At 55.8% G+C, this 15,892-nt stretch overlaps 1 long non-coding RNA gene across 1 annotated transcript; it reads right to left on the bottom strand.

Moving 5' to 3' along the window:
- Nucleotides 1-8,291: 8,291 nt before the first annotated feature.
- On the bottom strand, nucleotides 8,292-14,638 carry LOC131423627 (uncharacterized). Its single transcript, XR_009225432.1, has 3 exons — nucleotides 14,502-14,638; nucleotides 11,922-12,039; nucleotides 8,292-10,205 (listed from the first exon to the last, which is right to left on the bottom strand). It is a non-coding gene; the product is annotated as an uncharacterized LOC131423627 (long non-coding RNA).
- Nucleotides 14,639-15,892: the final 1,254 nt, after the last annotated feature.

Raw genomic sequence — 15,892 nt, 5'->3', positions numbered from 1 at the left:
AGTCAAAGAGCCAAATTTATTGCCTATAAAAAATGACCACAGCTGAGGGCCCTGATCCCTCCCATTCAGGTGACTAGAAGTCCAAATTGGTCATGGGGCTGGCTCCTCCTGGGCCCAGGCTGGACCCAGCTCTAGGCTCCCGGACTTCCTGGCATTCCTTGGCTTGTGGCCCCGTCCTCATCTTCCAAGGGCATTGCTCCGGCCTGTGCCTCAGTCTTCCCTTCTCTCTTCAGCCTCCTGCCTTCCCCCGTGAGGGCCCCTTGCTACACTGAGTCCTCCTGGGAACGCAGGCTGGCCGCCCACCCATCTGCAGAGCCTTAACTTAATCAGGTCTGCAAAGCCCCTTGCCCAGGATGCTCACGGGTTCTGCTGCTCTGCCTGGAGTGGGTCCTCCACCAGTAGGTGCCTGAGGAATGTCTGGGACACACGGGCCTTCAATGGCCTGCCCACAGAAGCCTGGCCTCTGGACTCCGGCACCTTGCTGAGACACTTGAAATCCATGTCCTAGGGCTGCAGGTGGGGGGCCTGTCCTGGGCAGCCGAGCCAGTCAAGGTCAGCAATGTCTGCAAAAGGTGAGACCCAGTGGGACCACCAGAGGGAGGACCCCTGCCAGGAGTCCTTCCCAGTCACCACCAGTTGGTCTCCCCTCCCCACCTAGCTCCTCACCACACTGCGGCACCTCCGCCCACCTGCAGCCCGAGCAAGCCCCACCCAAGGCACGTCCCTGGTGAGTGGGGCAGCCGCACCTCACACTCTGCTATGTCCAGCTCCTGGCACAGAGGACAAGCCCAGGTGTGTCTCTTAACTAATGGGGTGAGGGAAAGGCAGCTCTTCTGCACCCCACCAGGGCAGGTGTTGACGCCAAACTAAAGAGGCAGGGGTCTGCTCTGCCCAAAAAACGAGGAGCCGTGGCGGGAAGACATCCCACCCCCTGGACAGCGGCTCTGGAGGCCTGAGTGTGATCAGCCACCAAGGATGCAGGAAGCAGCATTTGACCTTCACAGAGTGTGGCCCAAGGACGTGCCCAGGCACTAAAGCCATCTGTCCAAGCAGCTGGGGGCACTGGTGTTGGTAGCCCTTCATGACTCTGGTAAAGTTTAGGACAGTGTCATGAGGCCCAGCCGAGTAACCGAGTAACCGTGCCTGGGGCATGATGGTGGCAAGAACAGTGTCCTGGAGGAGGAGGATCAGGAGGAGGGGGAGGGGAGGGGAGGAGGGAAGAGGGAGGGGAGGTGGGGAGGAAGGAAGGGGGAGGGGAGGGAAGGGGCGGGGAGGGGAGGGGAAGGGGCGGGGGAGGGGAGCAGGAGGAGGGGGAGCAGCAGGAGGAGGGGAAGGGGAGAGGGGCAGGAGGAGGAGCAGGAGGAGGAGCAGGAAGGGGGAGGGGAAGAGAGAGGAGGAGGATGGAGCAGGAGGAGGGAGAGGGAGGAGGGAAGGGGAGGAGGGAGAGGGGAGCAGGAGGGGGGAAGAAGGAAGGAGGGGGAAAAAGGAGAGGGAGAGGGGGAGTAGAAGTGGGAGGGGGAAGGAGGAGGGAGAGGGGAAGAGGGAAGGGAAGGAGAAGCAGGAGGAGAGGAGAAAGGAGGGGGAGGAAGGAGGAAGAGCAGGAGGAGGGGGAGGGAAGGGCAGGAGGGAGAGGGAGGGGGAGGAGAGGGGGGGGAGGAGAGAGGGGGGGGAGGAGGGGGGAGGAGGAGAGGGAGAGGGGAGGAGGAGGGAGAGGGAGGGAGGGGGAGGAGGGAGGAGGGGGGGAGGAAGGAGGGGGGAGGAGGAGGGGGAGAGGGGAGGAGGAGAGGGAGGGGGAAGGAGGAGGGGGAGGGGGAAGGAGGAGGGGGGAGGAGGAGAGGGAGAGGGGAGGAGGAGAGGGAGAGGGGAGGAGGAGAGGGAGGGGGAAGGAGGAGGGGGGAGGAGGAGAGGGAGAGGGGGAGTAGAAGTGGGAGGGGGAAGGAGGAGGGAGGGGGAGGAGGAGGGAGAGGGGGGAGGAGGAGGGGAGGGGGCTGAGCGCACACTTGGGGGCCGTGGGTCCCCAGGTGCATCAGTCCCCTAAGGCTGCTGGAACCAAGCCCCAGACTCAGCAGCTCTGTTCCTGGGACTCGGAGGCCCCGTCAGAAGGCAGAAGGTGGGTGGGCCAGTTACCCGGGAGGTGGAGGTGGAGGCAGGACCTGAGGCCAGCCGGGCAGTCCAGAGCACCCTGGCTCCTCCCTCCGCTGTCTCCACAAGGGGACTCTGGAGCTTTCTGGGTCCCCTCCTCTCCTGACGAGGACATTGTCATTGGACGATTTCATCTCCAAGTCTTTTACATTTGTACATCTCTCTGAATAAGGTCACAGTCTGAGGATTCTGGTGGATGTGAGTTTGGGGGCACTATTTTTAGTGGGGGAGGTCGCACCAGCAGCACCAGGAGCCTCGTGTGCCCAGGGAAGGAGAGGCACTGGGTGCCCTGGATCATCCCAGCGCTGGTGGGCAGGGAGCCGCATGCAACACCCGACTTCCACGCAGCCGAGAGTGAGGTGGGCGATTCTGCTGAGAACTTTTATGAAGAAGTCCCCTCCATCTGACACCCGCCCAGCTTTCTGTTGACGCCTGCTAAATCTGTCCACAAGCCGGGCCGGGAAGAGCCATTCTTGCTTCGTGCATTACACAAGACGTCTGTAAATTGGATACTCTTTCCTCCCTTTAAAAAATAATTTCCCTCAACCACCATACACAGACAATTTTACACCGAGGATGTCGGCTGTGAGGCTGGAATTGCTGAGTTTCAGTAGAAAAGGCAGATGTGAAATGATCCCCAGCCACCGAGGTGCTTTTTGGAAAATGCAATCGAAGACTTGATAACTTGCTAATAGTGTGGTTATTAAACAGGCTGCCTGTCTCTCCCAGAGAGTGGGAGACGCAGGAATTCGCAGCAGGAGGGAAGACAGGAGGGTAGGAAGGGGCCCGTTGGTACTTATAGCTCTTTAGGTTTCCCAGGCTCCAGACCCCGTGAGTTCCCCCCACCCCTCACTGCGCAAGCGCCCTGCAGAGGCTGGGGTACTGTCCTCACCTGCACCAGTGTTGCCCACCCCCACCTGTCCCTGCCCAAGCAGGACAGTCCAGGGACCCTCTGGGCCTGCCCTCAACTGACACTCACCACCCCTGTGACCCAGGGTGACTTAGCTGACCTCTGCATGCCTGGGCTTCCCTGTCCTCAAGTTGGGAGTGACAATAGCGCAGCTGTGTGACACCTAGTCTGATGGGTAGGCAGCCTCACTCACGCCAGGGACATTCCAGCCACAGCCAACGAGGCGCTGGATAAGGGCCATGTCTGCCCGGGATGAGGACGTGCCTGCATCTGGTGACCCAGCCAGCCGCTGCGGGGAGCGGGAGGCTCCAGACAGGAGACCTGTGCTGGGAACTGTCCTGGGCACTGTCCCTGGGGTGTGGCCTGCCTGGGGCTTTGGCTCATCACAATGTGCTGCTCTTTGCTGGACACCGGATGTCCCTGGTGGAGGCCTTTGTGACCCAGCTGGCTCCCCCTCCCTCTCCCACTAGGCAGGGCCACCCGGTGTGCCACCCTCCTGTGATGAAGGCATCTTCCCAGTGTAGCCCAACCCTGGGCCAGGCACTACACCATACCCAAGGACTGGGTGCCCTCCAACCTGTTTGATGGTCTTAAATGCTCACAGAAGTTCAAAAGGAAGGGGCGGGCAAGGATGGGAGCAGAGCCAGCAGGCCCGTGCGCGGCCTTCCCCACTGCCGCCTCCCCCACGCAAGCCCTGGTCACACCAAGGGTGGTGGACACCGCAGCCTGAATATACGAATAAAGGCAGGTGTGAAGGCGCCAGGTCCACCCACCCTGCATCTCCAAACTGTATTCCCCAAAAGGGCCTGACAGCAGCAGGATGACCCACAAAATCAATCATAGCTGTTGCCCACACATCTGCTTTCCACTACCAGGAACCAAGACTCCTCGGAGAAATGGCAGACTCCAGGCTGGGGCAGGGGAAGAATGAGATGATCTTGATGGGTCAGAATTTCCCAGTGAGGGATGGGAATGTCAAAGATGCAGATGATCTCTGCCTCCAGGGACTGAGTTTACTCTACTCCCTAACATCACCCAAAAAACTGGCAGGTGAACAATGGTTTGCAAGAGGCTGGACCACAGGCAACAGAAGAGGGGGCTTTGAGAGTCGGGAAGCCAGCCAGGGAGCCTGGGACTTGAGAGCGTGTCTGGGCTGTAATTCAGGACAGGAGACCCCAGGCAGAACCCAGTGGCCTCCCAAGTTGAGGAGACAGAGCAGAGCCAGGGGGAAAAAAGACAGACCACCAAGGAGGAAAGTGCAGGGGAACCTCCAATGACCCACAGGGAGCCCTCCCCACGAGTAATGGGCTCAATACTGATCAGCACAGGAATAGGAGGACAGCAATCTAAGTCCAGGAGAAGAGCCATCCCTGAGAACAAAAGGTAACAGTGACGAATATACACCCAGGACCAAGAATAGTGGGGTCCCCCCACCAGGCGGGAAGAAAGAACTCACTTGCCACCTTGCACTGGGTTCGACTCAGAAGACTCTGATCTCAGGAGCTGGAAGTGATGAGCTCTGGACTGGATGCTGCTCTAATGCTCACCTCACCTGCCTTAAAAGCAAGACCTGTTTCAAGTCACATCCCACGGGAGGGTAGGCAAGGGGAGAAAGCTCAAGAATATTTCTAGGAACACAAATATCCAGCATCAAACAAGGTGAATGAACCTCACAAGTCTTGGCACCCAGCCCAAACTTACCAGGCATGTAAAGACATGAAAAAATATGACCCAGGATGAGGAGAGAAACAGCCAGAACTAACCCAAAATGACACAGATATTAGAGCCAGCAGAGAAGGACATTAAAACAGCTATTACGACTGCATCCCATATGTTCAAGAAGTTAATTCCATATGTTCATGGAAGACGACAAACAAAAATGTCCCAAATTGAACATCCGGAGATGAAAACTGTGATGTGTGAGAGGAGAAATACACTGGAAAGTCTCAACGGCAGAAGGAGAAGCTATAATCGTGAAGACAGGGCAACAGGAACTTCCCAGAATGAACAACAGAAAAACATGTTTAAAGTGAACAGAAACAGCTCTGAGATGGCGTCAAACCGCCTAAGGCAGGTGTGATCTGGGCCCCTGAAGGAAGACAAGAGAGTGAAGGGGAAGGAGAAAGAAAAAGTACTTGATGAAATATTCCAAATTTGATGGCAACTATAAAGATCTGAACAGCTGGATGAACCCTAAACCCAAGAAAGATTAAGGAAGCAGCCACCAGAGCACATTATAATCAATATTTCAAAACCAGTAACAGAAAATCTTAAAATCAGAGAAGAAAATGTCATTATAGGCAAGGACTCAGAAGTGATATAAAAGCACACGTAATGTAATCAATAAATTTCTCATCAGAAATGACATTGAAGACGAGGCAAAGAAGCAGCATCTTCCCAGTACTGGGAGAAACTTCCAGTCCAAAGAAGTTCACACTCCCTAGAGACACCATGATTTCCGCTCTCACCTCTTCTACTCAACATGTACTGGCGATGCTAGCTTGTGAAATAAGGCAAGAAAAAGAAACAAAAGGCATCCCAGATGGGAAGGAAAGACACAATGTTGTCTTTATGTACAGATAACACGACCGTCTTCCAAAAATTTGATGAAATCTACAAAACAAGCTAGAATTAGTGAGTTTAGTGAGATTCCAAAACACAAGATCAATACGGCAAAAGTCAACCACATATGTATTAGTAACAATCAAAATTTGAAACTTAAAAAGGGCTATTTATAGTAGCAAAAAAACATATCAAATACTGGGGGTAAGTCTCACAAAATATGTGGAAAAACCTATAAACTGGAAACTACAAGACATTGCTGAGTGAAATTAAAAGATCATATGTGAACAGAAATTATATAATATGTTCATTTATTGAGAAATTCAATATTGTTAAGATGTCAGTTCTTTCCAAATTAATCTGTAGACTCAACATAAAACCAGTACAAAGAAAAATCCCAGCAGATTTGTTGTAGAAATTAATTAACAATTCTTAAAATTTCTATGGAAATGCAAAGGAACTAAAATGATTCAACAACTCTGCAAAAGAAGGACACAACAGAACAACTGACATTTCACAATTGCAAGATTTCTTTCAGAGTTATAGAAATCAAGACAGCATGGTATTGGTATAAATGCAGACAAGCATATCAATGAAACAGAGTAAAGATTCTTCAAATCTTTATGGATGTAGAAATATATCTACAAATACATGGTCAATTGATTTTGGGAAAAGATGTGGAGGAAGTTGGGTGAGCGTGGATCACACCTTCACAAAGGGTGTTGAAAGTCAGATACACCCAGGCAAAGAAAATGCAGTTCTATCCCCACCTGTCTCCGTATAAAAGGTGAACTCAATACACAGTTGAAAATCATAAAACTTCTAGGATAAAACATAAGAGAAAAATACTGTGACTTGGAATTGGGCTGCTTACTTAGATACGTAACCCAAGTACAATTTGAAGAAATGTAAGTTAAAATGATCTCTTTATTGAAAGACCCTGTTAAGAGAATTAAAATACCAGAAGAAAATACTTTCAAATCATTCATCAGACAAAAGATATGTACCCAGAACGTATAAAAAAAAAAACTGCCCAAATTCAAGAAAACAAACACAGTCAAATTTCATAAAGGGAGGCTGGAGATTTCAACAACAAATACTCACCAAAGAAAACACACGAATGGTAATTAAACTTCCTCTTCTGGGGAAATTGAGTAAAAACCCATGATGAGACAACACTACTCAGACTCAAGTACTTGGCCAGAGCCGAGCCTGGGGTGGACGGCTTCCGACTGGGGCTGGGAGCTGGGAATCATGCAGACAGGCCCTGAGGTTGAGTCACGCCCACTCTGAGACCCTGACGCTCCACTTCTAGGGATCTATGTGCCCAAAAGATACTCAAGGCCGTGCACAGTGGCCCATGCCTGTCATCCCAACAGCTCGGGAGGCTGAGGCAGGAGGATCTCGAGTTCAAAGCCAGCCTCAGTGAGACCCTGTCTCTAAATAAAATACAAAATAGAACTGGGATGTGGCTCAGTGGTTGAGTGCCCCTGAGTTCAATCCCTGGTACCTGCCCCACCCCACCCCCCAAAATAAGATAGTCAAGTCGAGGTCCTTGTAGAAGTTGGCAGATGCTCAGAGCAGCATTATTTTGTAATATTCAAATATACTTCAGCCAAGCTGTTATTTTTTTTTAAGACACAAATATCAGCTTGGGGGCTCCCACTGGCCAAATCTGGGACAATATCAGCAACCTGGTAAGTTCTGAGAGTGACATATTAGTGTCTTTTTTTTTAAAGAAAGAGAGAGAGAATTTTTTAATATTTATTTTTTTTAGTTTTCGGCAGACACAACATCTTTGTATGTGGTGCTGAGGATCGAACCCAGGCCGCATGCATGCCAGGCGAGCGCACTACCACTTGAGCCACATCCCCAGCCCAATATGAGTGTCTTTTGAGTAACATTGGAACCCTGAACCCATGCTGATATAAATACATAAAACAAATAAGCCCATGCCAATAAAAGAAAAAATAGCAGAGACTTTCTTCTTTACAGAAGGATTCAAATAATAAATGTGGAAAAAATGATAAAATCAGAAACTCGTGAGTTATCAACTGTGTAGCAGGAAGTAGCTCAAGCGGGACCCTGAGAGGGTGAGAAGCTCTGGGGTGAAGGTGGGCTGGGTGGCCTCCCGCAGGGTGCCGTCAGCCAGAGTGAGATAAACAGAGCTCAGAGACACAGTCTGAACCGAGGCAGGACTTCCCAGAGCAGCTTCCATTCCCCAGCCTCCCATCGCGGCCTTGACCTCCTGCCACTGACTGGGAGGCCCATAGCCACCTTTGACCTGGTCTGGCTAGGCGATGACCTTGACCCACTGAGTATGGTGGGAGTGACCTGAGGCTGAGTCACAGAGCTGTCCTGTACTTGTGTCCTGGGGACATGCGCCCTGGGGACTTGTGTCCTGGGGACGTGCGCCCTGGGAAGCCAGCTGCCAGGTGGGACTCCAGCAGCCGCGAGGTCCTTCCCCACAGGCCAGGGGAGGGCTGGGCTGCGGGCCCAGGAGGGGTCCTGGACCACAGGAAGGGCTCCTGGACCACCTCCAGCCACCAGCTCCGACCACACGTGACCCATGCATGACCCCACGTGTGACCCCACGCGGCGGCGCCCAGCCATCCGAGTTCTTCACACACCAAAGGTGATGGTTTTCCACTGCTAAGTGACTATGGGAACAGGCACAGCCGCTGGTGCCCTAACAACAGGGGCAGACGACCTCATGGTGACCAAGAGGGAGCCGTCGCCAACAGTGTCACATCCTGCGCGGGATGCGCTGGCTCAGGCACGGGGAAGGGTGAGGCCAAGCTAAGGCGTTCCTACAAGATGGTCCACCGCCTTCAAAATAGCGAGGCCCTGAATGTGGAGCAGAAGCTGAGACACTGTTCCAGAGAGGCCCCAGAGAAGGAGACGCCCCAGCCTTGGCCCTGCAGGGGGCCTCCTGCCACCAAGTTCATCGCTGGGAACTTCACAGAACCTGAAGAGGGCTCCGGAGTGGGGGGAGTATTTTTGCAACTTATTTTTTAATGTTGGAAATTATTTCAAAATCAAAGGGAAAACATACGTGGCCGTACGCTGTTTTGGATGTGTCCTCTCCAGAACTCGGGCACTGCCTCTGCGGCTGTTTAAAGAGGGGAGGCTTTAAGGAGCGAAGGGGTCGTGAGAGCCGCTGCCCCACAAGGGGGGTGAAGGCCCCCAGAAAGAGGCTCCCGCTCCACCAGGTGAGCGCAGGCCTGGGCCCTGCAGAGGCTCCCCGTGACCCCGCCTGTGGCAGCTTGGTCTTGGACCCCAGCCTCCAGAACCACTGGAGATCAACTCTGGCCTTACCGCGTCACACACAGGGGCCCTGTCACAGCAGCGCCCATGGGCCGACACCCCGCCTTCTGATGAAAAGGCTCCTGTGTGCGCCAGGCTCAGAAAGGAAGGTCACTGTACCTCGAGCCAGGTTCCTTCGCCCTGGGCTTTCATCAGCCAAGAAACGCTGCTGCCCCATTACGAGCTGCTCGGCCGCAGAGGGCACAGGCAGATAATCAGGGAAGAAGCCATTTTGGGGGAAGGAGCCTCCTGAGGTCATCATTTTGCATATGGTTGTTAATAATGCAACATTGAGTCTATTAAACAGAGGGAAAGGTAACTGTGGCCTATGGGAAAGAACCATTATGCAAATTCACGCAGAAACAAGCTTTTTAAAATGCACATATTTAACTAAAGCATCCAGAGTTCTGGTCATTAGTTTCTTTTTAAAATGTTCCTGAGAAAGCATTTTTCCACCAACTGCACGGAGTGGGGAACTCAGGTTCTGAACTGGAAGGAGCAGGGCGCCCGCTCCAGAGCAGGTCCCGCACGCTGTGGGGCACGGAGGGTGCTGCCTTCAGTCTGAAGGCCACGTTCCCTCCAGTGGGCCACCTTTCTGCACCCAGGTCCTCTCCTTCTGGAATTCCAAGTCAGCCTGGATGCCAGGGGTGGCGCTGTCCAGGGCTGGGCAGTCCGGAAGTCCTGCACAACTGTTCCTTCTCTGGAGGGCAGCTCCGCATCCACCTGCACCATCCGATCTGTGGGTGGCAGAACTCAACTCTGCAGCCATGGAAACAGCCCTCAGAAAAGCAATTAGCACACAGGTGTGTACTTTAGATCTGCGGTATTTGGGGTTTATTTATAACTGTAAAAGCAATTAGCCTACATAATGAACTAATCACTCACTGGAATTTCAGGTTCTTTTGGATTTCTATGTAACACACATGTATCCAGCAAAAATTAGTTTTCTAAATGACAATAATTAAATCAACTCCAATTTCATTTCAATTAGACTGAACATAGCGATCATAGTAGATTCGGAAATTGCCTTGCGGACTGTGCCTGGGTGCGTGTGTGCGCGCGGGTGTGCTCCTCCCGTACCTGCTGGTCTAGAGCAGGGGAAAGACGTTCTCCGCGCAGCATTTTCTGATTTAGAACGAGGGCCTGAGGCAGACAGGTCAAGCCCGACTTTAGCACGTTGGGGCGCCACCCACGCGACGGAAGGTCAGCAGTGTGCTCAGGAGCACCTGTGTGACTCACATGGCAACCCAAACAGGTGTCCTTGTACAGGGACAGAAGAAGAAACCTGGGCAGAGAGGGAAGGAGGGAATAACAGAAGTCAGCTGTCACCCAAGGAAGTGTGTGTGTGTGTCTTTACCAAGGTGACAGCCAGGACGAACCCTCCTTCTCAGGTTCGGGCTGGAGGCCAGAGGGTAGCACACCCCTGACGAGAGGCAGCTGAGCTCTCCTGGCTGGGACACCAGGACCTTCCCGAGACCCTTGGGGACTCCAGGTTGCCCCAGGAGGTGCCTCTGCCTGAGTCGTCCCTCCTGGATGACCTCCACCCCGTCCACTGGGGACTCAGCTCCTCCCTGTGTCCCTATCACCTCACACGGGAAGAAATGTTTAAGTTCCTGAGCGGCTGGGCTGGGCTGGGCTGGGCTGGGGTCCTCTGCTTGTTGCTCCGGCAGCAGCCCAGGCTGCGCCCTCCTGGAAACCCCTCAGCTGGGAATCCCGTGTCTGCGGCCAGTCTACCCAGCGCTTCCTCCTGAGCCCCCCTACCCTCCCCGGCCCATGGCCCCTCTCCCCTGTAAGTCCTGCCATGCTTCTTGATGACGTCGCTGTGCACTTAGGTGTCCTTCCAGCATCCTCCTGGGCCCCGGCCGCCTGCTGACCTCACGGTGACGGGACCTGCAGACCTGGTTACTGGCCACGCTATCTGTCCTGCTCCCAGGGAAGCCTACGGCCTCACCTACTTGTTCACCTTATGTCCAAAGTCCCACACCCTCCGCCCCGCTGTGCCTCAGTGCTGGGGTACAGCCCTCTCCCGCCTCGTCCCCTGGAACCTCCACTCCCCTCCCGACCCAGCGACATCTCAGCGGGCCTCCCCCTGCCCCTCTCCTCTCTCCGTCCAGCTCTTCACTCACAGACCCCTTTTCAGAAGGGCCTTCCCAGCCCCCCAACCCAGAAGTCACCCCAAGACCCCTAGGGCCCTTCCTTACGGTCACATCTCCTGAGCTGCATCTCTGGCTCATGGCACTCTAGACCACTCTGCTGACCATGAGCTGACCATGAGGGCAGGGTTCCTGTCCGCTCAGCTCTGGGGAGAGTGCCCTGCACGCAGGTCGGCACCCAGTGGGTGCTCCCCACCTGAGCTCCTGCCCTGCGCCCTGTCACCTCGTGCAGAGAACCTGATCTTGTGTCCGTGGCTAGCAGGGACAGGGCCGTAGACCCAGCAAGCACAGGTGGTGAACGAATGGCCGCTGTGGCTGCGGAACTCCCCACAGCACGACAGGCGCCGAGACGCCGAGACACCGGCTCCTTGTCCTCCTCGGGCAGGGAGCCTCTGGCTTCGGTCTCCCACACGTGGTCAAGAGCCTGGCCGCCCTGCCACACTTCCTGCCCTCAGGCACCCTTGGCCCTTCCCCGGGGTCCCCACCCAGAGTGTCGTCATCCAGAACGTCCCATCCTGTCCCCCTCAGTGCCTCTGGGCTGTGGGTGGGAACGGAGAGCAGCGTGCTGAGTGGAGGAGACCCGAAGGTCAGTGCCTCCTCTCCTGCGGGAGCTGGAGGACATAAAGGAAGGAGGAGGGAAGGAAAGACGGGATCTCGGGGAAGGAGGGGAGTCGGGGAGACCGTAAGGTGGGGAGACGAGAGGGTCCAGAACGAGCACCGCGGAGCGGCTGGGTTTCCTCTCGGGAAGCCTCCCCCCCACTCCCCCACACCACCACCACCCCACCCCGAGCCCTAATGCCTTATGTGAGTCCTGGTGTCACGACCGCAGGGCTGAAGTTGCTCAGAACCTTTCCAAGTGCATCCGGGTGATCTGACGGCGTGAAACCAGCTCCCTGTTCGCTTCTCCTGCAGTCCCCCAGAACCAGCATCAGACCCCGGCCAGACCTGCACCGCACGTCCAGAGGCCTGCACAGAGAGGGACGTGGGCTAAGTCGCCTCATCTCTAGCTCCCACCCGAGGCTGCAGAGTGACCCTGGTGACTGGACATGAGAGCAGGCCTCATCCTGCACACTGCAGACAGAAGGGGTAGGGCCAGAGAACCGGCAGACTGGGGAGGATTGGGAGGCCCAGGCGGTGGCCGCCAGCCGTGCCACTTCCTTCTTCTAAAGGCTGCTCAGGAAGTGCCTGGTTGACGAGCAAGAGGACAGGACGGTCTCCTAAGGAATCCCTCACACGTGTGTTCTCTTCCTCGACAAAGGCACTTCTTCGCCCATCCGCCATCTGACCTGCCTGTCATGACCCGCCATCTGACCTGCCTGTCATGACGCACCCCGCGGGACAAGGTCTACGCCTGCCCCTGGGACACAGATGAGAAACTCAGGCTCAGAGCCCAGGCAGGATCTGCCAAGGCACCTGGTGGTGGCTGGACAGCTGGGACTGCAGCCTCAGGCGGCTGACCCTGCCCAGGGCTCTCCTCTGCGGCCCCTGCAGACTGGCCACCTCCATCCCACACCTCCTAGAAGGAAGGGGGCCGAGCTCGCTGGGGACAGCTGTGCCCTGCCACCCCACCAAGTGGGTCCTGCTAGTCCCGAGTCCAAAGCCCGGAGCCTCCTTGCAGCCTCTTGCGGAGGATTCCATCTCCATTTCTGTTTTGTTTTAACAGGTTTCTCCATTAAAACGAAGGTTGGATAAACGGCCGGGAGTGGATATGGCCAGTCTTCCTCTCCCCCTGGCTCCGAGCCACGCGCCCGCCCCTGGAGGACTCTAAATGCCTTTACTACTTCATAATCGCCCGCATTGTGCTCCCCGCGCACCTTGTTATTTAAACTCCAATAAAAAGTAAAATAAAAAAAAGTTAATGGTCTAAAACTTGCTTTTTTAAACTACCTAAGAGGACATTTTACTCATAAATGTAAGCAAGGAAACAGGGTTCCATTTCTCCCGTTATGAGATAAATAAATATCCTCCCAGAGTCACACAGCCTCAGCCTGGGGCAGCACCCCGCAGGCCTGAGGGAGGGGACCACGCAACCAGGACAGCGATTGACTTCAGCTGCCGTCCCTCAGAGGCAGAGGCAGGCACAGCGGCCCTTAGTCAGCGAGGGGGCTGAGCGCCTGCCGCGCACCTGGGGGGCGGAAACTGATGAGCGCACAGCCCCCCCCTCCAGGACCCGCGGCCAGGACACAGGTGAACAGAGGAAAATACAGGGCCCGAGCCCCGCTGAGGCAGGGCAGGTGTCCCGAGGGCTGAGAGGTGCCCGGTCCAGCCCTGGCACTCGGGGAAGGCTAGTGGAGGGGCCTGGACTCAGCCCTGAGAGACCAAGGGGCCGCTGTGGCTGTGGAAGAGCAGAGGGTTCAGGCCACAGGGAAGGGCCTGGGCGCAGGGGACCAGCAGCAGGGAACAGCCTGTCTGGGGACTGAGCAGTGAGTGACAGAAACCCGAGAGTCTGCAGGGTAGGAGAGGGACAGAGGTGGGTGGGCCCTCAGGAAAGGGCCTCGGGTGACGGTCGGGGCTCCTGCTCTCCTCACCTGACAAACGGGGACGGCCGTGGGTGGATCTGATGGTGAAAGAAAGCTGCGAAGGTCCCCGGATCAGAAACCCAAAGGCACCGTCCCGACTCCCCCCACAGCGTGGGAACCCTTGCCAAGCTCTCCCCCGACCACGCCTCCCGCCATCGCTCAGAGCTGGCGTGTGCAGGGGCAGGTGACGGCAGGCCCTCTTCCAACAGGAGCCCTGACCCTCCTCCTCGCTGGCTCGGCAGCACCCGGGCCTTTAGCGAGCCGTCCTCTCCCCCACGCTGGACGAGCACCTAGTGGGCACGTGTGCCCAGCTCTGAGACCAGGAAGTGCAGCTCACTTAGCACCTGGAAGGTCAGAAAATCTGCTCCAAGGAAATCTGCATTCAAATCTTACAAAAGTGTGCAGATTCCTTCTTTGAGCAAACCTGGGCAGGACCCGGAGGAGCGGAGCCCACTCCACCCTCCAGGGCTCGGGGTCTAAGGAGAAGACGGATCCAGAGCACCGGTGGTGGCGAGAAGCACCCACCCACCCGATGTCCCTGACTGCCAGACGTGAAAGTCACCGCACTGGCCCAGCCTCACGTGCTGTGGAAAACACCTGTGTCCCCAGCCAGCTGTCCTTGGCACCCACGAACACAGTGGCTGACTTGCAGGGTCAACGTGGCTGGGCCGTGTGCCTGGTGTTCTGTAAAGATGACCTTTGCATAGGGCTGGCATTTAAGTGGATGGATTTTGAGTAGGTCGCCTTCCACGATGTGGGTGGACCTCTGGCCTTACCAGAACTAAGACTGGCCTCCTGGGAGTGAGAAGGAACACTGTCCTCACATCACCCTTGAACGTGAACTACAACCATGTGACCAAAAGACCCTACAAGAACAACGTAGAGGAGGAAAGGTTTATTTTGACTCACGGCTTCAGAGGTTCAGTCCATGATGGGCCAACTCCATAGCTCTACAGGAGGCAGGAACCATGGTGGGAGGGTGTGGTGGAGGAAATCCGCTCAGGACATGGCGACCAGGAAGCAGAGAGAGTTCCACTCACAGGGGATGTAATATAAACCCCAAGGCACAGCCCCAGTGACCCACCTCCTCCAGCCCCACCCCATGCCTACAGTTACCCCCGGGTAATCCATATCAGTGGGTTAACCCACCACTGATTCGCTTAAACCTCTCTTAGTCCACTCATCTCACCTCTGAAAATCCTTGCACATGAGCTTTTGTGGGGCATCTAGTAGCCAAACCCCAGCTCTCTAGCACCAGCTCTCTAGCCCGCCGGCCTGGCCTGGCCTGGCCTGCAGATTTTGATTTGGGACTTGGATCTGCCTTTCCACTGTCTGTAAATTACATGGGCCACTTCGTGAGAATCGATCTCTCCCCCTCCCTCTCCCCCACCTCTGTCCCTTCCTCCCCTCATACCTGGGGAGCATATCCCCTGCCCTGTGCAATCAGCTCCTGCCCACGTTGGCCTGCACATGACCTGAGGCTGACCATCCACCCCTGGTCACCTTCCCTGGAGGACCCTGCAGCAGCGGTGCCTGGGCTCCAGAGGGTGACAGAGCTCCCTCATGTGGCTCTCAGCTCACAGAAGCAGCCACAGAGTGGGTCCCACAGAGGTGCGAGGCAGAACTATTTGCACCCGGTGGTCCCCAGCACCTAGGCCTCCCTCCACTCCCTCCGGGTGCCTCTGAGCTCTGCTCCCCAGCCCCAGGGACGAAACTCACCCTTGGGGTTCTGTTCCCAGTGCTCACGGCCCTCCCCTGCCCAAGCACCGTGCATCCTGTCCCCTGTGACCTGGGGTGTGTCCCCACAGGGGAGCAGTCTGCTGTAACCAAGGACCAGGGGCTCATTTTAATCAATCAAGCGTGAGCAGGAAGCGTTCGGGGCCATCACACACCTCCACAGGCTTAGCTACCCCTTTCCCAAGGTTTAAAGAATGGACAGTCCCAAGTAATAGCCTCTCCTGCCACTTAATTCCCAAACAAAGAGGCGTGAGAACAGACCTGGGATCCCCGGCCCACTCCCCAGTTCATGCAGCACGAGGTGAGCCTGCTGTTCTGGGCCACGGGGAGCCCGGGTGGGGCATTTCCACAGCACGACACGGTCTAGCTTCTGACGCGCCTGCACGTCCCACCCACCCGCTCCAGATGGACCCCCAGACGGTTCCCTAGGCCTGTAGGTGGCATCTGCACCCCCTGACTGTGTCCCAGCAAATAGACAAAGGATGGAAGGAGGAGCGCCTGTCTTCAGGAGGGGTCCCCAGGACAAGGCCCAGCCACCTCAGGAAGCAGAGAGGGCTCAGGGC

The sequence above is a fragment of the Marmota monax genome, unplaced genomic scaffold, assembly GCF_021218885.2.
Source record: "Marmota monax isolate L192 unplaced genomic scaffold, Marmota_monax_Labrador192_F-V1.1 WCK01_AAM20220418_F8-fsc00051, whole genome shotgun sequence".
Taxonomy (NCBI): domain Eukaryota; kingdom Metazoa; phylum Chordata; class Mammalia; order Rodentia; family Sciuridae; genus Marmota; species Marmota monax.
Note: the sequence above shows the minus strand (reverse complement) of the source record. Positions and strands in the feature narration are given on the sequence as shown.